The sequence below is a fragment of the Pseudorca crassidens genome, chromosome 20, assembly GCF_039906515.1.
Source record: "Pseudorca crassidens isolate mPseCra1 chromosome 20, mPseCra1.hap1, whole genome shotgun sequence".
Taxonomy (NCBI): Eukaryota; Metazoa; Chordata; class Mammalia; order Artiodactyla; family Delphinidae; genus Pseudorca; species Pseudorca crassidens.
The window spans coordinates 41,742,175-41,763,464 of record NC_090315.1 but is presented as its reverse complement, the minus strand read 5'-3'; the positions used below and the strand labels follow the sequence as shown (position 1 = coordinate 41,763,464).

Below are 21,290 nucleotides of genomic sequence, written 5' to 3'. Positions count from 1 at the left end.
GCATTAAAATATTATCTGAATTAGTGACCTTTTTGGTACCTTCATAAATGGCGTGACACCCATGACAAGAGCCTCCCTTTCCTCGCCCTAGTCCCAGCCCTGGGGAGCAGATTAGAATTAGGTGCTTATGGTCCCCACTGGCTTTGTAAAGTCAGATCAGACCAAGCAATAGCTTCTTTATTATTATCTTTCTAAACTGAGAAACAGGCCAAGTTCTATAGCTTAAGTTATCATCAATCTTGCCCATGATCCTGCCAAATATATCATTCTTTGAAACACCCCTTTTTGTGAAAATAAATTTTTCATGGCCAAATTGGTTTTGTAAGTGATCAGTTAAACACAGCTAAACAGATATTACTTGAGAATGTCCAGGAATATATCCTGAATGTGCTACTATATACTTATGTGCCAATATACGAGTCTTTTAGGTAGGCGGAGGCTGTATTATGTTCGTATTTGAGTAAGAAAGAACATTTTCAAGCACAGATCCGACTTGGACATCCAGAGAAATGCCCAGACAGTCTTGGGGAAGAGATCTCAATAAACTCGAAGTACATGCACACAGCTTGTGAAAAGGTAAATTGATAAGAGGCACGCTGACACAACCTCAAAAATGGTGTCACGACAGAAAGTTGAAAATAGCGCACTTGCTACTCGGGGGAAAGGAAGTTTACACTGGGTGATTTAACATCCTCCTGTTGCTAGATAACACGCAGCTTCATGGAGGAGAGAGTAGGAGAAATGTGAGTTATTGTTCACAACCCTTTTTTGGCTGATAGACTTTTCATTGACAGAAAAGTACCATTTTGCTGATTTCCTTTTAACTTTCATAAAATCATCATTTAGAGTTGAAAGACAGGGTTAAAGCTGGCTTTACAAAAAGGTAGGGAAATGAAATAGATTAATTTGAAGGCATGGGAAAAGGCTTCTCTCTCAGCATAATAATGGCGAAATCCATTTCACTGAGTGAGACAATGCACGGGCGTTTCTTTTTATTAGATATTGGCAGATCAGTGGTCTTAAGGACATCCCATTATAGAGTAAACAAGGTTTACTCTATAAACTTTGTATAAATAAAGTTTATTGGTTGTTCCCCATATGCCAGCTCCTGTGCTAAGTAAGCACTTACGTGGATTATCATTTTTAATACATACGACGGTCCCATGAGGTAGAAATTATAATTACCCCCATTTTACTCAAGAGGAAATTGGGTTCAGAGAGGTTAAGTCACTTACCTAACTCACATACCTAGTAAATGATGGAGCTTGGAGCAGAAGCTAGGCAGTCTGACTCACTTTGCCTCATAACCTCTAGAGGCTAGAACCTTAAAACCTTTGCGTACTAAGTATCAGCAAGCATTAAGTTGGCATCTATCTGGGAATACAAACCATCTGGCTAGGAACAACTTAAATAATGCTATCCTGAAAGAATTAAAGAGCAACAAAGGGAACTGGTGGCAGGACTGTCAGCAGCAATTCAATAGGTTCACATTTTTTCATGCGCACAATAGTCGAAGAGAAAACAAGAACAAGCACCCCGTGCCACGGTGGAGTTGTCACAATAAGGGCATTACTTCCTACAAAAACAGAAGACTAAATCTATCTATACTACATCATAGCCACAAACTTCCAGAGAAGGAAAGAAAGTTAGAGGTAAATGATTCTCAAAACCTGACTGTGGTAAAGACATTCACTCTCCTCCCCAAACCTATGTCCCACTCCTCGTTTCTCAGCTCCCTACCAAGAGGGCCATGGGGTGAGGTCTGACCAAGGGATTTGTCAAAGATTTAAGAACTACTACTGCATGACCCTTCAGCTCTTCTCTTTGCCTCTTGCAAGAACATAAATGGCAGAGTCAAAGAAGGAGTATCTTGGATGTTTCTGCAAAGACGACACCTTGTGAATAATATTGCATCGTATGTATGTACCACATCTTCTTTAACCTTCCATCCACTGATGGACACTTAAATTGTTGCCATATCTTGGCTATTGTAAATAATGCTGCAATTAACATGGGGCATGCAAACATCTCTTCAAGATTCTGTTTTCATTTCCTTTGGATATACACCCAGAAGTGGGATTGCTGGATCATATGGTAGTTCTATTATTAATTTTTTGAGGAACTTCCATACTCGTTTCCAAAGCGGCTGCACCAATTTACATTCCAACTAACAGTGCACAAGGGTTTCCTTTTTTCTACATCCTCTTGGAATCTAAAAAAGCCAAACTCATAGAAATAGAAAGTGCAACGGTGGTTACCAGAGACTGGGGGGAAATGGGGAGATGCTGGTCAAAGAAAACAGACTTCCAGTTCAAAGATGAGTAAGTTCTGAGGATCTAATGTACAGCATGGTGATTAGAGTTAATAATACTGTATTATGTATTTGAAAGTTGCTAAGAGAGTAGATCTTAAATGTTCTCACCACAAAAAAGGAATGGAAATTAATTATGTGACATGATGGAGACGTTAGTTAACCTGTGGTGATAATCTCATTGCAAAACCTAAGTGTATCAATCAACATGTTGTACACCTAAAAATTACACACTGTTACACATCAATTATATCTCAGTAAACCTCAAAAAAATAAAGGAAAAAATAAAAAAAGAGGACATCTTCTTTAGAGAGTCATCCAAGCAGTGGATTTGTTGAGTAAGAATAAAATTTAATGTGATATGTTTCTGATATTTCATGTTTAATTTGTTACCACAGCATTACATAGACTATCCTGATAAATACAAGGTATCAGGATCACGTAGGGAGCGTACAAAAGAATACAGGTTTTAGGCCCAGATGTCAGTCTGCTAAATCAAGGATGGAGCATGAATCTCTGTCTTTACACAGCTAGGATATTCTAATGATTAGCACTTTAAAAAAAATACTGCTAGATGTCAGCTTCCTGCTTCCTCTCCAAACCCTACCATGATTGAAACACACACACAGGAAAGTCCACAGATGCTGGAGCTAAGCCTTGGGTATTCTGGTACAGTATAAGGAAGAGCATGAATTTGGCTACCAACTCTGCTATTTATTACTGGCCTATTTACTGGCAAATTATATAACTCTAGTGAGCCCACTTTTTCTCATCTGGGAATTAGAGATAAAAATAGCATCTACTTCTGGGGTGATGGAAATATTCCTTTCTTGATTAGAGTACCAGATACACAAATATATACATTTGCCAAAACTTACGAAGTTATACAGCTAATATAGGTGCATCTCATTGAATTAAAGTTTTATAATAATAATAATAATAATACACCAGTACCTACTAGGCAGAATAGTGAGGATTAAATCAGATAACCATGGAGAACACTTAGCCTGATGTCTGGCATTTTTGGGAAGTCTTGCTATTATTAGAAAATACTAGCTATCATTACATTTATATTATATGCTATGTGTTATGGATTCTTTATTATGTATCAGAATATCCTCCAAAGTTACACATATTGAAAGCCATAGATTTGAGAAGGTGGGAGGAAAACTTAGACTATTTTAGACTGAATTGCGTTCTCAAGATGTATTTCTTCATGTTTTAAGTGCATAAATTCCCTTTAACAAAAGTATTTCAAAAAGCAAATTTCATACTTACTCTGTGTCTTACAGAATGCTTTGAATTCATACCTCAGCTTATCCATGACTTATAATTTTGCAACTGGTGCATGCTCCAACACACAATATATATTTTATTATGCCTCTGCTATAATTAATCAAGCAAAAAATGAGTATTATATTTCCTAATGATGACTTTGTGCCTGCAAAGAAAAACCTTTGCCACAATGTTAATGTATCTATATGATCGCCTGCATCAAAATGCACAATCCTTAATTCTAATTTCAAGCTTTAGTTGCTACAGGCCATACTAATAAGGGATTTTTTTTTTTTAAATACACTTTCCGTAGGTTTTCTCTTTAAGAAATGCTACGTAGTATAATGATATATGACACCCAGAGAACAACAGGATAAAAAATACCAAGCATTACAAATGTGTTTGGAGAGAGACAGATTAAGTTCCTACAAATTTTAATTTACTGCAACACAAGAAAATGCACCTAACAATAATATACTTTAAGAATAAGGCAAGGGGCTTCCCTGGTGGCGCAGTGGTTGAGAGTTCGCCTGCCGATGCAGGGGACACGGGTTCGTGCCCCGGTCCGGGAAGATCCCACATGCCACGGAGCAGCTGGGCCCGTGAGCCATGGCCGCTGAGCCTGCGCGTCCGGAGCCTGTGCTCCGTGGCGGGAGAGGCCACAACAGAGAGAGGCCCGCGTACCGCAAAAAAAAAAAGAATGAGGCAAAAGTTTTTGAGTAAGAAATGTGTGAAATGGAATATAGACTCTTCCTTCAGGCAGACCCCAGGGAATATCTGAGTGTTTACTGAGCTTCTCTTCTGGGTGGGGATGCAGACAATGAGGAAGGCAGGATTCCTTTCCTAAGAAACTTACACTTCACATTGGGAATGTTACCCGTAGTTGGGGTTTTGATAAATTGCCAGTCTCCTGTCTCTAGAACTCAAAACAGCAGCAACAACAAACACAACAAGCTCAAGATTAAAAGCCTTAAAATAAAATAAATGATAAGTATGATCGTCACAAAGAGATAAATGACTCTTAGGCAACAGAAAGATTTGGCTGTAGCAGAACTGCTTATATTAACATATTTGAAGAAAAGTGCGGCTATCAAAAGAGAGAGGAGCAGGAAATGACAGACAGATTTACAATGTGTCTGTCCCAGCAATGTTTGGGGGCTGAAACAGAGGCCAGACATGCCCACATGGACCCCTCTCCTTTGACAGGGCTGATCCTATTGCAGGGGTGGTGCACAGTGTCTGAAGCACTGACAACGTGGACCATCCCTGTGCTCTCCTCCTTCTTTTGTGAGGCTCCCCAAAACCTAATTATAACAGGTCTTTTCATGCAATTCCCAACACACACACACACACACACACACACACACACACACACACACACACACTCTTCTTAGACTTTTCATTGTTACCAACTTCACTAACGTGTTTAGTTTCTTATGAATAGTGGATATAAGTTGGCTTTCCCATAAGAAGATAGTAAGCACATGTTGAGTATTTACTATTTCCATATAGTTTACATTTTCTTTTTGTTTAATACTCTTAAGAACCCTAAAAGCATTATCAAACATGATAGAACTGACTGAAGGTGTTTGGCAGGAAAATAAAGATGAGGACTTAACACTGCATCTATATATAAAAAAAAAATTCCGTTAGACATTCCTCTGCTCCACAGCCACCTCCTAGCTTTGATGCCAGTGGTATCACCTGAAGTGGTGTGATGTAGCAGCCTGGTACAATTTAGACTCTGACTCCCGATTTTTCATCTCTCCACCAGTCAAGGTGCTCAGTCACAGCAAAAAATTCTCCTGGAGCTATAGTGTCCTTGAGAAGGCAATCTGGGAGCCACACTGAGTGTCTTCTTGCTGCTCACCACCCATACCACATATTATTCATTTCTTCAAAACACATATGGGGCCCCTCTTAAGGAAAATTCTGGTGAATGATGTTTCTTCCCTGCCTTACAATGAGATTGTGTGCTTCTGTTTTGCCCAGATTCAGTGCATTCTTCACAGTTAGAATACCCTGTAAAGCTGCTTAAGACCCCCAGCTGGCATTTCCCTAGTGATACTGTAACTTGCTATATGCATCTCTCGCCACTTGCACAGGAAAGGAAAACAGAGTCAAGAGGGGAAAAAATCCAGTAGGACAAGACAGCACATGATCCTGAATCGAATTTTGTGATGCAGAGGTTAACATCTACAGGATCTTGAGAGAAAACACCAGGAATCAGAGAAGTGAATAAAGACTTTGTTGGGGTGCAGGTCTTGAAAGATGGCTGGAGAATGTATGACACATAAAGAGAACATCGTGTGTGTAAACAAAAAGAAGGCGCGTGTACTTCCTATATATTTCCATATATTATTCCACTGAGGCTAGCATCATTATCTGAATCAGCTCATCCAACTTGGGTTTTTAAGTCCCTTGGGGGAAGAGACTATCTCTATTAAAATTGCTTACAATCATTTGTTTTCAGATATCTTTAATTTTATTATTCTTGATGTACTGACAATATCTCCAAATCTTCTCACCAACTTTGATTTTCCAATTCCTATTCAAGTTCTTCCACTTACCCTACATAGGTCCCTTTTGATTTCTCCTTTGGAGAAGATGTGTGTGAGCCATACACATAAATTGACCTGTTCTCATGCAATTGTGAGGCAGCTCTTCCTATGAAGGATGCAGTGGCCACAGAATCAAGTGGATTCCTCATAGAAATAATTAAACAATCTGTCTTTGATACCTGCAATTTACACAACCAGCAGTGTACACCTAGGTACTCAAGAAAGAACATTTCAGGAACAGAGTATCATTTTTTCCCAAATTAAATCTGATTTAAGCCTAGGATTATCACATGTTATTCCTCTCCTTTGATTTCCTCTCCTCGCCTCTCCTTTCCTCTCTTCTCTTCTCCCCCACCCTCTCTGTAAAACAGACAGGTAACTAATTTTGTGGTGAGACATACATGGGCTTGAGCGTTATTATCTGGCCAACCAGGAGCTGAGGGTTTCACCTCCCAGAGCTTCAGTCCCCACAACTGCAAAATGGGGTTGAAAGCACGGACCATTCAGGATTGCTGTGCAGGTTAAATGACATAGTGCATGCAACATGCAAAGTGTCTAGCAGAGGGAATATGTACCTTTTACACAGTAGCTACCCTGCAAATCAATAGTAATAGTAATCATAGTAGTGGTGGTAGTAGGAGTATAGTAGTAGTTTTACCATTAGTAGAAATACAATTCTTTCCGAGGCATATGGTACTCCAACTAGACTTTTTACAATTTCTATTAAAATTTATATTTAGATGAGATCATGGTGGTCCTGTAGTATCTTCTCCTACCCACAGCAGAAGACCCCTGTGAAATATGATAATACCTGTCAGGGGGACGGCCAGTCTGAGTTCCTGTGCCTGACGTGAACCAAAGCCTCTGTTCTGAGGAGCACAAGATCTAGTGGCAGAGACCTTTCGGGCCAGATATCTGTCCTTAGACTGAGCAGCATTTTCTCTCCCTCCCTGAAGTTTCTATCCATCAGTCCCAGTTTCGTACCCCCCCGGGGCCAAGCAAGATGAATCCAAACACACTTCTTCATGACAGTGCTTTAGATATTTGAACAAAGTGATCATGTGCCCCCAGAGCATTCTCTTCTACACACGATACAGCCTCAGATCATTTCTCCACGTGGCTTACATTCCGGGCTCTTCAATGTCCTGACTGTCAGTGTGACGCCCAGGACTGAAAACTCTAACACCGTCTATGGAAGAATACAGAGGGCAGAGAACCACCTGTGATCTGCACTGTGTGTTTAACAATGTGGCTAAATAAGTTGCCAATCTCTTTGTGTTGAAAACTTTGTGTTGAAAACTTATCAAGTGCATGATTAAGTAAAACACCCAGCTCTATGATGCGCATGTGTTTGTACAGGTAAGTTGTGTATGTGTGTTTATGTATATGTATATACACATGTATTTGTGTGCATATTTCTTGTCCTCTCTCTCTCTCTCACTAGAAAGCATCCTTGTTAACAGTTTTAATCTCACCTGCAAGTTAGGAGATTTAAATGAGTCTACATGTAAACTGCTTACATGGATCAGATGACTATAATGCTACCTATTCTTATTTTATCTTCACATGCATTAATATGGTCTATTTGCCAGCCAAGGTCTGCGACAGGTTCTAGAGATATTGATATATCTGGGAATATGTACCCCTAAATGATGTATAAAATATGGCCTCTGCCCTTAAAGAAATAAGAGCCCTGGGAGAAAAACATTTTTTTACATAATGGGTCAAGTACTGTACACTGTTCCTGACTTATGATGTTTCAACTTTACAATGGTGCAAAAGTGATACATGTTCAGTAGAAACTGTACTTGGAATTTTGGATTTTGATCTTTTCTGGGGCTAGTGATATATGGTCTGATAATCCCTCGTGCTGGGCACGGCAGCGAGCCTGAGGCTCCCAGTCAGCCACTCAAAAACAAAGGTAAGCAACGAATACACTACAACCATTCTGTACCCAGACAACCGCTCTGTTTTTCACTTTCAGCACAGTAAATTACATGAGGCATTCAACACTTTATTATAAAATAAGCTTTGTGTTAACTGATTTTACCCAACTTCAGGCTAATGTAAGTGTTCTGAGCACATTTAAGGTAGGCTAGGCTCAGTTATGATGTTCTGTAGGTTAGGTTATTAAACACATTTTCGACTTAACAATATTTTCAAGTTACGATGGGTTTATGGAGACATAACCCCATTGTAAGTCAAGGAAGACGTTTGGAATTAGGCACGTGGTGGGGTGCACAGAACACAAAGGAAGGATACTAAGTTCATACTGGCAGCAGGGGAGAGAGATGGGCAAGGAGTATCAGGAAAATATTTCTGGAGGATAGGACAGCTGAGCATGGAATTTTCAAAGAATAAATTGGAATTAGCCAGAGCATAAAGGAGCAAACTTGTTCTAAGGAGGGGGAGGAATATATGCAAAGAGGATGATGCTATGGGCCTCTGAACACGGGCAGAGTTGAATAGGTTTCCATGCACTTGGCTTCAGGATATAGATGCATTATGAGATGTTAAATGTCCAGTTTATAGGAAGTTACCATCCCCGCAGACTGAATGCTTGTCAGTTTACATCTGAGAAATACCAGCGCATACTGGAATGAGAAAGCTCTAGGGAGACACCCAAGCTCTAAGCTGTACCAACCTGGACATACAGCTTATCACCTGGCATTACAGTTTCTTCATCAGCAAAATCAGTGTAATTACACTCAGCAATAATACAGAGAAGGCACCTCCTTTCTAGTAACTGCTTAGGACGCTGCTGCTACTACTGCTGCTCACTTGTGACATGATATTTAAAACAGACATTGGCCAAATAAAATGTGGAAAGTAAAAGGAAAGTAAAAGATGTTTATCGTGGAAAAGCAATTACTGGGTGCTGGGCATGAGGGTGAGAAATAGGGTTAGGAGGAAAAGGCTGGAAAGCACTAGCTGCTATTTTCAGCTGCCTTTCTGCTTTGAAATCATACCTCCTTACAAGTGTTGATCTGGATAAATCTATTTGTTCCACCAGAATCTTTTGTAACTACACAAACTTTTAGCTGGAAAAATAATCTTACTTCACTTTATACATCTGCCACATCCAAAACAGTCTTATCTGATGATTGATTATTTTATAGCACATCTTCCAACATTTGCTTCTGTGACTCAACTGACATAAAGAAAATAGATTGTCTGGGTGCATTTTCCCCTTCCATAGATATAAGAAAAGCTATAGGAGGAGAGCAAATCGACTGTAAATACACATGATAAATTTTGCTTCTGTTGATAAACCTTTCTTAGTCAGTCAAGAATTGCTTGTACTGGGGGGCTTCCCTGGTGGCATAGTGGTTAAGAATCTGCCTGCCAATGCAGGGGACACGGGTTCGAGCCCTGGTCTGGGAAGACCCCACATGCCACGGAGCAACTAAGCCCATGCGCCACAACTACTGAGCCTGTGTTCTAGAGCCCGTGAGCCACAACTACTGAGCCTGTGTGCCACAACTACTGAGCCCATGAGCCGCAACTACTGAGCCCTGTGCACCTAGAGCCCGTGCTCCGCAACAAAGAGAAGCCACCTCAATGAGAAGCCCGCGCACCGCAACGAAGGGTAGCCCCCGCTCACTGCAACGAGAGAGAGCCCGCGCACAGCAACAGAGACCCAATGCAGCCAAAAATAAATAAATAAATGAATAAATTTATTTAAAAAAAATATATATATAAAAGAATTGCATGTACTAAAGACTAAATGATGACTATATGTCACATAGTAGAGAATTACTAATGTAATTTGGGCCAGTTAATGGCTTCTGCTTTTACTCTATTTTCCCTTCATATTCTATACCAAATCTCTTTAGAGGAGCTGGCCTGACATACGTGATTTTTTTTCCCCTCCTCTTTGGTCACCATCCCTCTTCGAGGATGCCTTCTTTAAACATCCTCTTTGGCAGTAAACGTTAGCAAACATTTATTGAACACCTACCGTATGCCTGTATGCTTGAGAGACAGTGATGAAGTATCAGTAATTATTGGTCTCTAAATGTCTCCTGCAGAGGGACAGTGGTGGGACAGACAAGCATTGCGGATAATATAATAATACATAGGGGATAATAATAATACACTGTAGCAAAATCAAATTGTAGACAAGACTGTGGGAAGGGAAAGGTCAGGAAATACTTTTCTGAAACGTTTGATGCCTTAGTTTAATTTTGAGAAACGAAAGCTAATGAGAAGTAGGAGTGAGATGAGTGAGGAGCAGAGGAGAAGAAAAACACATTCACTGAGTATTTACTATATTCTAGGCACTGCGATGTGTCACCTTTCTAACTTACAGCAATTCTCTGAAGGAGGTACCGATGTTATTAGATGTGGAAAATGAGGATCACAGAGGTAAAGTATCTGCCAACAGCAAGTAAGGGCCATAACCAGAATTCAAACTTGGGCAGCTCAATTTCCAAGTCCATCGTCTGTGTCATGGAATCCTGCTCCCTCCCCTGATAGGAGCAGAGAAGGAGAAAATAAGATGAGCAATGGTATGGACACTTTAGGTAAGAAAGTGGACAGGTAAAAATCTTTGGAGGCCTTGAACAGCAAGGAATTGTTGACAAATGGCCCTGAGTGGCAACATCAGGGGACCTGGCTGACCTCCGCACTGACCTCTGGGGTAAACTGAATGCCCTCCGTGTGTCCTACCACTTGTGTTTCAGGGCAGGACTCTGACTGACACAGAATCAATATAAATGTATCCTTTGGACATACTTTTGAAAAACTGTGCCTGGAGTGAAGGTAATCAGTAACCATGGGCTTTCAGAGGGAAACAGAAATGTAGAAATCTTTCAGCCAAACTCCTCATTTTAGACAGGAAGTATCTCAGAGAGAGGAAGGTATTTGTCCAAAGTCAGAGTCTGCTCAGAGCTGAGGGATTTCTCTTTTTAACTAATTAAACATCAGGTGACACTGTCTTCCTGACCCAGGAGGATATCTGCGGGCACAGGAAAGGAGAGCAGCCTAGTGCCCAAAATGATTTCATAAAACTGCAGGTTGGGTTCCCAGCACGCCTTGCGCGCGGGAAGATGGCGGCGTCCTGGTGGAGGTCTTGAAGAGATCGGATCGGTATGGCGTTGGCATCGGGGCCAGCAAGGCTGGCACTTGCTCGTCCCAGGCGTCTCGGTCTTGGGAGCTGCGGGGCCCCAAGACGTGGGGCGTAAGAGTGGGGCATGCGCTCCACGTGGAAGCCCGAGCCTCCTCCCCCGGACAGGGTGTACGAGATTCCTGGACTGGAGCACATCACCTACGCGGGGAAGATGCACTTTATGCCTGGTCTGGCGCAGTGAGTCTTCCCGCCCTGGGACCTCGGCTGGACGCACACGAAGTTCCGCCGCTTGCCCCCGCTTCACGAGCACCTGCTGTACAGGGACGAGGCCTGCTACATCTTCCACCAGCGTTGCCGCCGCCTCGAGGGTGTAAAGCAGGGCCTCTGGCTTACCAAGACCAAGTTAACAGAAGGCCTTCCTGATAAAGTGCTTAGCCTTGCTCTCAATCCAAGGAACCACAGAGAACCAGGATGAACGTCTTCTGTGTGTGATCTCTCACGCTTGTCTCTGGCACTGTAATGAAGACATCCCCAAGAGAGAGACCGCCTGCCCAGTCATTGTGCACAGTCTGATACAGCTGTGTAAATCCCAGATTCTCAAGCATCCTTCTCTGGCCAGGCAGATCTGTGCCCAAAACAACACGTTATCCACCACCTGGAATCGAGAGTCTACTCTTACTCAGGTCCATGGTTCCAGTGGAGCCCAACTGAATGCCAAGGATCCTCTGCTCCCCTCAACGCCTTCCAAGAGGAAGTAGAAGCTACTAAGAATCATGTTCTTGAGACCTTCTCTCCCATATCTCCCACTGTGGGTCTTCAGGAATACAACGTTTATGATGTGAATGATGATACAGGATTCCATTTTGTGTGTGTGTGTGTGTGTGTGTATCTCACATCTTCTTTATTCATTCATCTGTTGATGGACACTTAGGTTGCTTCCATACCTTGACTTTGGTAAATAATAATGCTGTGAACACTGGGGTGCACATGAAAAGACCCTCAACATGACTAATCAACAGGGAAATGCAAATGAGGTATCACCTCACATCTGTCAGAATGACTATCAACAAATAGATAAGACGTAAGTGTTATTAGCAAAGATGTGGAGAAAAGGGAACCCCTATGCACTGTTGGTGGGAATGTAAATTGGTGCAGCCACTATGGAAAACTGCATGGAGGTTCCTCAAAATATTAAAAGTAGGACTACCATATGATCTAGCAATTCCACTCCTGGGTATATATCCAAAGAAAACGAAAACATTAATTTTAAAAGATCCATGCATCCCTTCTTTCTCTCATCCACTTGAAGCCACTATGCTCTTCGTCAACAAATACAATCAGATCACTTCTGCTTAAGAAGAAAAAAAAAATTCAACAACTGCCCATTGCATTCAAGATATGATTCACGATTCTTTCCTTGTCCTACAAAGCCCTGTGTTATCTGTCTCTGTATTTCCACAAAGCTCATTAAGCATCAGTCTTAGAGATATTTTTTAGCTCCTCAAAAGTTCCAAATTCCATCTTGCCTCAATGCCCTTATGTAGTCTATTTCTTCCATGAATGTTCATGTTCTCTCCCTACACTTACCCTAACTAGCCCGTCTGCATCTTTTAATTCTCAGCTTTGATTCCCACCTTTAAGGAGACCTCCACTCACCTCTCCTTACCACCTCTCCCATATAGATTAGTTCCTAGTTATATTCCCATGTAGACTCTAAGCAATTAAGTCACATTTAATTATTCATTTATTAGCAAACTATTTGAGTAAGCTGACCAATTTTCTGAGCTTCCCTGTTCTTCCCTATAAAATGGGCATAAGAATACTTGCTCTGTAGAACAGTTGTAAAGACTGAAATTAAAGTACTTAATAGGCATTCAATGAAGAGCTATTAAAAGTGTTATTCTTTAATTCTACCCATGCCCAGAACAATACTCTTTGCAATGGGGAATCAATCATGGCTCAAGACCCAGAACTAAAGTGACTGTCAATTAGAATAGAGAGACTTTTCTGGAATATTGTTTCCAAGAAGCAAGCTCTTGGGCCACCTGTGTAAAATACTGCATTCCATTTTGACCTACCTTTGCTCTATGGAAACATCACTATTATCTCTTAGCCACCAAAAAGGCAACTGAATAGGGAAAGGGAAACACACAACCACTAGATAAAGCACTGAAATAGTCTATGCTGTGTAAGTTCATCTATCTTGAGCTGAGGACACTAAAGAAAGATTTTTTTTTAAGCCTTCTCCATCAGCTAAGGATCATTTCTGCCTTCCCTTCTCAGCACTGATAGTCAATGTTTCAACATTCATGAAAACTGGAACACAGAGCTCTCAAATCCTGTAGTCTAAATTGTAGACTATTTGCAAAGCAAGCCGGTACCAATCTTGAAAATACTTCCAGTGGTTCTCCAGGAGCACAAACATATTTTAATGCACCTATTCACAAGTTTAAAAAGTAACGTAAATGTATGCACATACAAACATTGAAATAGCCCTCTGTGAGGCATTCTATTAAGCCAATTTCTTCGTCCATACATCAAACAAGAATTAGAAATCAGAATCAGAACTGTCATTATGCATACCTGTAATTCATTTTAAGAAATTCATATGTTCTAGAAAAGCTGTCTGCACACCACCACTTTGTAAATTGGATTATATTTTTAAAAGCACTAAACAAGGTAGCTATTTTAATTAGCTTTCCAATAAAACCTTTGGTAAAATGCAGAATCATTTTGTAGTGTGAATAACTGGCATCATTGAATTCACTTTGTAAACAAGGGACACTTGCACCACATTTAGATTCAAGCAGATGATTCATCTGCTCTTGGTTTGGGGATTCATTCATTCAGTTAGCATTTTTCATGCATATATTATTCATGTATTCATTCTTCAAATATTTACTGAGTGCTTACCATATGCCTGGCACAGTACTGGATGCTCAAGACACAGGAGTGAATGAGAGAGATGATGTACTTTGCCCTCCTGAAGTTATAGCCTGGTGGAGCAAGATGACCAATAAAAACATGTAAATTAAAATATGTAATATGTCAAGTACATATGTGTTATAAACAAGAAGAAAGCAGACTAAAGGGATAGAAAGTGGTAGACTACGGGGGATTCGAGCATCGAATGGGTGATTCTGCTGGTGAGAGAGCCAGGTAAATCCTGATTAAACAGGCAAAATGAGGGAGCAGACCATGAAATAGGGGCAGGGTGCTTCAGGCAGAGGGCAGAACAAATGCAGATGTCTTGAATCTGGAGTACACGTGCATTTGAACAACAACAAGAAAATAAGTGTGGCTTGAGTGATCAAGGGAGAGATTGGAAGATCAGCAAGATAGTCAGGGGCTGGCTCAGGTTGTAGCATCTACGCTGTGGAATGGAGGCATGCGTGAGGCAATTGTTCTCAGCAGCAGTAGGGGCAAGGGATGGATGAGTGACCCTCAGAATCCACACATCTCTGCCCATCATGGAAAGGCATGGTTTTTCCATATAGATCAACATCCTTGTATCTTTTCACTTATATCCTCCTTCTTCCTCTCTTTCTTTCTCCACTTCTGCTGACTTCCCCTTCCTCTCTCCCTTACCTCCTTTCACCCTTTCATCTTTTACCCTTCCATGAAAACTTTTTTGTGTACCTACTATATTGCAGACACTGTGCCTAGGGATCCGATAGATGCCCTCTGGCTTGGGTGTAGAGGAAAGTTCCCCTCTCTTCCCCACACACCCGCAAACATATCAAGACTAGAATCTGTTGCATGAGCTTCTCCACTGAAAGGGCAAGCTAGTGGGATGACTTGTGAGTCAAACATACGTAGGCTGGAATCCCAGTTCCAGTACTTACCAGTTGTATTTATATTGAGCACGGCATATAATTTCCTTGTCTCAATTCTCTCATCTGTAAAATAAGGATAATATATACTTTGAAGGAATGTTTTGAGAATTTCTAGTTTTATATATAAGTTGGTGATTAACATTATTACATTATTATTTCTGCTTGCTTTCTTCCTTTACAACTGGAACTTCAAAGTAAAGGAAGGACATGGTTAGAGTTTGGTAAGACACTGAAATCGCCTTCTGATCTTGTCTCCTCTAATGTTCTAGAATATTGTATTCATGATTATAGGATATAACCCATGGGACCTGACAACCCAAGATGACCCAGAATGGTGGCATGATGGAAATCTGTTTCTGCTTGTGGGGGAGTGCATTAATGGCCCCAACTCTTTACACTTCTCTGTATTCAGACTCTTTGCCATGCAACTTCTGAAGCTTCTTCCACTAAGAAAGCAGATTATATTTCTCCACCCCTTAACTTTCAATCTGGCCATATGGTGTGCTCTGGCCAACAAAATGAGATCGAAAAGATAGTTTCCAGTTCTCAGCCTACACCTCAAGACACCGTGCATATTTCTGCTTGGCATCTTGTGCAGTGGCCATCACCATGAGAATATGCCCAAGCTAGCCCTAACGAGGAGGATGAGAAATACAGGAAGCTGAGTGGAGTTACCCCAGCCCAGCCCCAGCCAACCCACAGATGTATGAGAGTAAATAACTCTTATTTTAAGTCACTGAGTACCGCGGTTATTCATACCCTAGTATTACTGTGGTGATAGCTGACTGACATACTGGCCTTAAGTTAATAAAAATATTTCTTAATTAACATTATCAGTTAATCAAATATATTGATTGGACTTCTAATGCTGGAGATACAGACAAAAACCAAAAAAGGTATCATTCCTGCCCTTGGGGAACTTATAGTCTAGGTGAGAGGGAAAGACAAAGAAACACTACAGATAAGAGTTAAAGTGGGTTATGTTTGAGAGAGAGGGGATCCTTGGAGTCAGGTCTTAGCCTGAGATGATTGCCTGACTGCTCCTAGTGGTGGAAAGAGGAAATGCACCTAAGAGATGTTTTCAATTTAACAGAGTCTGACTTAAAAAACTCCAGAATTTCAGCTCTGGAAGTATCCTCCTCAGAACTTATGTTGAGTAAGCTCTCATTTACAGCCACGGGAACTGAGGCTCACAGAAAGAAAATTACTTCCCCAAGGTGATTCAGTGAATTTGCAGATCTAGGACATGAAACCCAGGGCCCCTGCCCCCAAGGCTGGCACATCTAATTCTATATGACCCATGACAGGCCTTACAGTGTCAGTAAATTTTGAACTGCTAAAATATTCTTGACCAGAAGTTTTATTACTGATATCATTTATAATAAGATTAATCTCCATCATTATTATAATTCCTACTGTAACATGACTCCTTTCTTGCTCAGGTGATTTAAGGTGTGACAATAATCAGACCTCACAATTAATAACAGTAATTAATAACTTTCATTTATTGAGCCTCTGCTTTAAGCACAGTGCTTACTGCTCTAGGTACGTGGGCACATTTAATCCCTGCAACAATCTAGGCACAGATAACAAGCCCCATTTTACAGAATTGGAAACTGAATCTCACAGAGATTAAAGTCTTTGCTAGTAAGCAGCAGAACCAGGAATCAGACTCAGATCAAAGGCCTGTGGTCTCCTCACTTATCTGTGGCCTCAGCTGTGGGAATCTCTATCTGAAGTGCCCGGTTCAGAACAGGCATACCTGTTCAATCTTTCTCAGTGTTCTCCCCCTGCCTGGGGAAGGCATGATGCGGGCCTACTGCAATGTGATAAAACCATCTCCCTATTTGGATCCTGCCTCACTTTTTATACCATTTACCAAAGGATGCCTCTAGAGCAGGAAACTTTGAGGAGGCCTGGGGTAGCCTGGGGCTTCTAAGTGAAAACAAGGAACTGACTCAGCAGGGCCTGGCTATCTTCAGAGTCTGAGGACAGAGGCATCAAAGGGATGAGAGCCTGGTAACTTTGATGAAGGAACCAACAGGAAATTACCAGCCTCTTGCTGACAAGGACAAAGACAAGAAAAGGCCCATTTGAGCCTCATCTCTGTCTGAACTGAAAGAGTCAGGAAGCAGAAGGGACCGTTCAATCCTGCCTCCAGAGCAACCCTGAACCCTGGCTTCCTCCCTTGAAGAACAAGGTGAAGGAAAGGTGAGGCAAGTTAAGATAAACACCCAAACTTTTGGCTGCTGGATGAACTGAATCTTTTAATTTAAACTGTCAGTGGGTTCTTTTTTTTTTTTTTCTCTTTTCCTTTTTTAATCCAAACTGTAATCACACAATACTCCACCCAAGTGCTTGATATGGATTTCTAAGACAGATCCTAACATAGTCATACAAAAATCCCCTCGGAAATGTGCACTTTGTACTGTGTCTATGTGTAGGTGTGTTTAAAATGTCACGAACTGGAATGCCTAACTCTAGTTCCCAGGAATTAATCACTTAGAAGAGTGATAGGGGGGAATTAACTTGCTTTAACACTTATAAGACTCTCCAAAGCAATCGCCAAAATAGAACTTGCTGAATAGAAGTATGGTTATCTTTCCATAAGAACTAGAACTCTTCTTTGTTTGTTTAAACATTTATCTCTCTATAAAACTGCCTTGCAAAAAGTTTTTCCCGTGGGGCTCAGCTGTAGGTCATAGATACTCTGGGAATAAAGGTGTAAAAGAAATTTTTGCCTTTCTTTTTGGTTACAATTCAATGAATTTTAATAAATGTATAGATTTGTGCAACCATCACCATTATCCAATTTTAGAACATTTTCATCTCCCAACAGTTCCTTCATGCCCATTTGCCGTTAATTCCTATTCATACCAAGACAACCACTGATCTGTTTCCTGTCTCTATAAATTTGCCTTTTTTGAATATTTTATATAAATGGAATCAGAAAATATCTGGCTTTTAGCATGTTTTAAGGGTCATTCATACTGTAACATGCATCAGTATTTCTTTTCTTTTTAATGCCGAATACTATTCCATTATATGGATATACCACATTTGTTTATCCACTCACCCGTTGATGCACATGTTAACTGTTTCCAGTTTGGGGCTGTAATGACTAACGCTGCTATGCACATTCAGGCACATGTGCCTGTGTGGACGTAAGTTTCCAGCTGTCCTAAGTAGACTCCCACGAATAAAACTGCTGGGTTGTACAAAGGAATATTGACTTCTGCTATACACTGGGTTCCATCTGATTCAGGTGTGCAATGTCAGTAGAAATCTACCAAGCAATTTTTTTTTTTTTTTTTTTTTTGTGCGGTACGCGGGCCTCTCACTGCTGTGGCCTCTCCCGCAACGGAGCACAGGCTCCGGACGCGCAGGCTCAGCGGCCATGGCTCACGGGCCCAGTTGCTCCGCGGCATGTGGGATCTTCCCGGACCGGGGCACGAACCCATGTCCCCTGTATCGACAAGCGGACTCTCAACCACTGCGCCACCAGGGAAGCCCTACCAAGCAATTTTTAACATACTTTTGAAAATCCGCTGACGCTATCATTCACGGAAGGGATGGTCTAAAAATAACCGACCACCACCAACAAACAACTGCTGTCACTTAACGAATTCTTAACCAAAAAGCAAAGAACACATTCCGGATAATGTCAGGTCAAATGTGACAAGGCTCATCCTTGGTCCTGTCTCCAAAATGGAATTAATGAAACTTTTCTCACGGATCAAGCGCTGTCCTAACCATCACCAATCCCCGACATCACTGTATACCTGCAATTAGACTGATGAGGCCTTCCCGTTCCCTTCCTGTTTCCACTTTCACTTACGTGGAAAGCATGAGAAAATTCAGACAAGCATTAGTAGACAAGGGCAAACTCCGAGTATCTCTGAGGGAGAGTGGGGCCCTGTTCCCTCCTCTCCTCTGTAACTTCATTTATAAGTGGAAGCGTTGAGGTCAGAGCACCCCATCACCATGTACTGCCCCTTTAGAGTGCGGGGACCTGGGCGGTGGCGTAGGACATACTAAGCCCATACAAAGTTCTACGGCTTAGAGCAGACAGAAGTGGCAGATGAAAAGACAGGACCAGAGAGGATGATAAAGGAAGTAGGCAGAGTGTGGAAGGGACCAACCTGTGGAGGGAGAAGAGACAGGCACCGCGTCCCACTCACTGCGCTCTCGGGGAAAGCGCTCCGCCTCCTCGGCCTCGCGAGGGCCTCGCACCGGCACGTGTAGGGCGAGGGTGGGGGGGTATGTAGCGCCCAGAGGCCTGTCTCCTTGCGGCATTTGGGAGGTAAAGGGGGCCCACTTTACCTCCCAGCGGGAAACTCACCGCCCCCGCCCCCAGCCGAGGAAACGGCAGTTTAAAGGCCACGGCCACACGGAGGGCGAAGGACGCGGCAGCTTGGCTCAGGACGCCGGCTGGGGCGGCGGCCGACGCCTCAGGGATCCCGGAGTCGCCGAGAAGCCGGCGGGCGCACGGAGGGGCGGGGGCGTGGTAGCCGGATGGCCCCGCCCCGCCCGTCGCCCCCGCGCGCAGCCCAGCGCAGTTCCTTGCCGCGTGCAAACGTGAGGGTTCTGAGTGTAGCTGGGACTCAGGCGAACAGGGCTAGGAGCCCGAGAGCCGGCTTTGGCCGCCCCCACTCACCTCCCACTACTACAGTCCCTTCCCCCTTCGCGCACCCTCCGAGGCTTTCTCTTCATTCTTCGACCTCATTAGTGTTAATTCCTCTACTCCTCTCCGCCCCTCCCGCCCGGCTTTCCCTCCGCTTCCTCCTTCCCCTTCTTCGCGGGCCCATCACTCCTTTTCCGTCCTCATCCCCGTCCCTCCTGGGATTCCTTTTCCCCATTATCCGTTTGCTGCTTCATCTTCTCTCCGTCTCTGCTTTGTCCGCCGCCTCCCACCAAAGGAACTTGTTCCGACCAGGGGTTCCCACCAGGTCACAGACGTCCGCCTCCACCCTAGGGACGGCGGCGTGTGCGGGTCCCAGCACCACTCCCGAAGCACGAGCGCCCCGCCCAGTCCCTGGCGTGATTCCGAAGCCGAGGCCCCGCCAGCCTTTTCTCCCGGCGACTCGCGAGGGCAGGAAGCAGGCCCGGGGCCCCCTCCTCCAACGAGTCCTCCTGGAGGGCTACGGGGACCACCCAGGGAGGATGCAGGCACTGCGCCCTCAGGCCCGGTCTCCCGAAGAACTGCACTCTCCACCGAGCCGGGGCGGGCGTGCGGCGAGGGGGCCTGAGGCAACAAGTGACGCTGTGTGCGGGCGGGGGCCACTGTACCTGCCTGGCGCGGGGGCCGGGCCGACCCTGGCTAAGCGATCCCGGCACCCGCCTTCCCCACACTAGGCTTTGGGGATGGGGGGAGGGGAGGGAGAACTGGGAGAGAACAGAGACGTGGTTCTTCCCAAGTCCAAAGTCTCCCTCCCCCAGGTTTCACCACCCGCGCCCCAAGCAGAGTTTGCTAGGCATGGGGAGAGGGAGTAGGGCAGAAGCCACTGACGTGGAGGGATCTTTGGAACGTGGGGCGATGGGGTGAGGAAGCACGATGCCGGATTGCCTCCCCCACTTGGCCGACGCTTTCCCCCTACCCACCACCCAGGCCTCCTGGGCCAAGGGCCCAGCCTGACCAGCTGGAGCGGATTTGGGCGAAGGAGGAAAGAGGGGCCCCGGAGCCCTCCCCAGTATCCCTGTGCCGCCCTCCCTGATTGGCTGTGCGTCCCTGGAGCCCAACTTCAGTCGCTCCGGACTCCGTCTGAGCCCCAGGGGAGCCGGAGTGCGGCGACCCAAGGCGGGAAGGGGGCGGCCACGAATCCCGGGGGCTGACATCCCGGGGGCCCCTGGGGGGAGGGACGCGGACGGGCCGGCCCCCGCAGCCTCTGCGAAGCCCAGCTCGCCGCGACTAGCGGCCTCCGCTCCTCTCCACCCCCCGCCCTTTCCTTCCCTCCCAGCGGCGGCCTCCCTCCTCCTCCGCCCCCCCACCCCGCCCGCCACCTCCCCCCGGTTTCTCATTCCTGCCACCAGCGCGCTCGGCGGCTCATTCCGCGGCCGCCGCCAGACGAGGGGAGCGTCGCGAGCAGATGCCGCGGGGGCCGCTCGCAGCCGCCGCCGACTTGTGAATGGGACCCGGACTAGGGCCGGGGCTGACACCGCTGCGCTCGCCCTGCGCCAGATACCGACGGCCCGCACCTCGTGCCCACCCTCCAGGGCCCCAGGTGAGGCGCGCCGCC

The 21,290-nt window shown here is 44.1% G+C and overlaps 1 protein-coding gene, 1 long non-coding RNA gene and 1 pseudogene across 2 annotated transcripts in view; 2 read left to right on the top strand and 1 right to left on the bottom strand.

Moving 5' to 3' along the window:
- Positions 1–20,259, bottom strand: part of LOC137214681 (uncharacterized) — a 509,061-nt gene extending 488,802 nt beyond the window's left edge. Inside the window, exons 1-3 of the long non-coding RNA XR_010938997.1 lie at positions 19,197–20,259; positions 15,064–15,117; positions 14,132–14,214 (exon numbers count right to left, since the gene is read on the bottom strand). This is a non-coding gene — a long non-coding RNA (uncharacterized lncRNA). The remainder of the gene's footprint in view (positions 1–14,131; positions 14,215–15,063; positions 15,118–19,196) is intronic.
- On the top strand, positions 11,241–12,702 carry LOC137215409 (large ribosomal subunit protein mL37-like; annotated as a pseudogene).
- An 808-nt stretch (positions 20,260–21,067) lies between the features above and the next one.
- CDH11 (cadherin 11) overlaps positions 21,068–21,290 on the top strand; it is a 143,829-nt gene continuing 143,606 nt past the window's right edge. The window contains exon 1 of the mRNA XM_067718759.1: positions 21,068–21,275. The gene's annotated coding sequence lies outside the window, so the exon portion shown is untranslated. The remainder of the gene's footprint in view (positions 21,276–21,290) is intronic.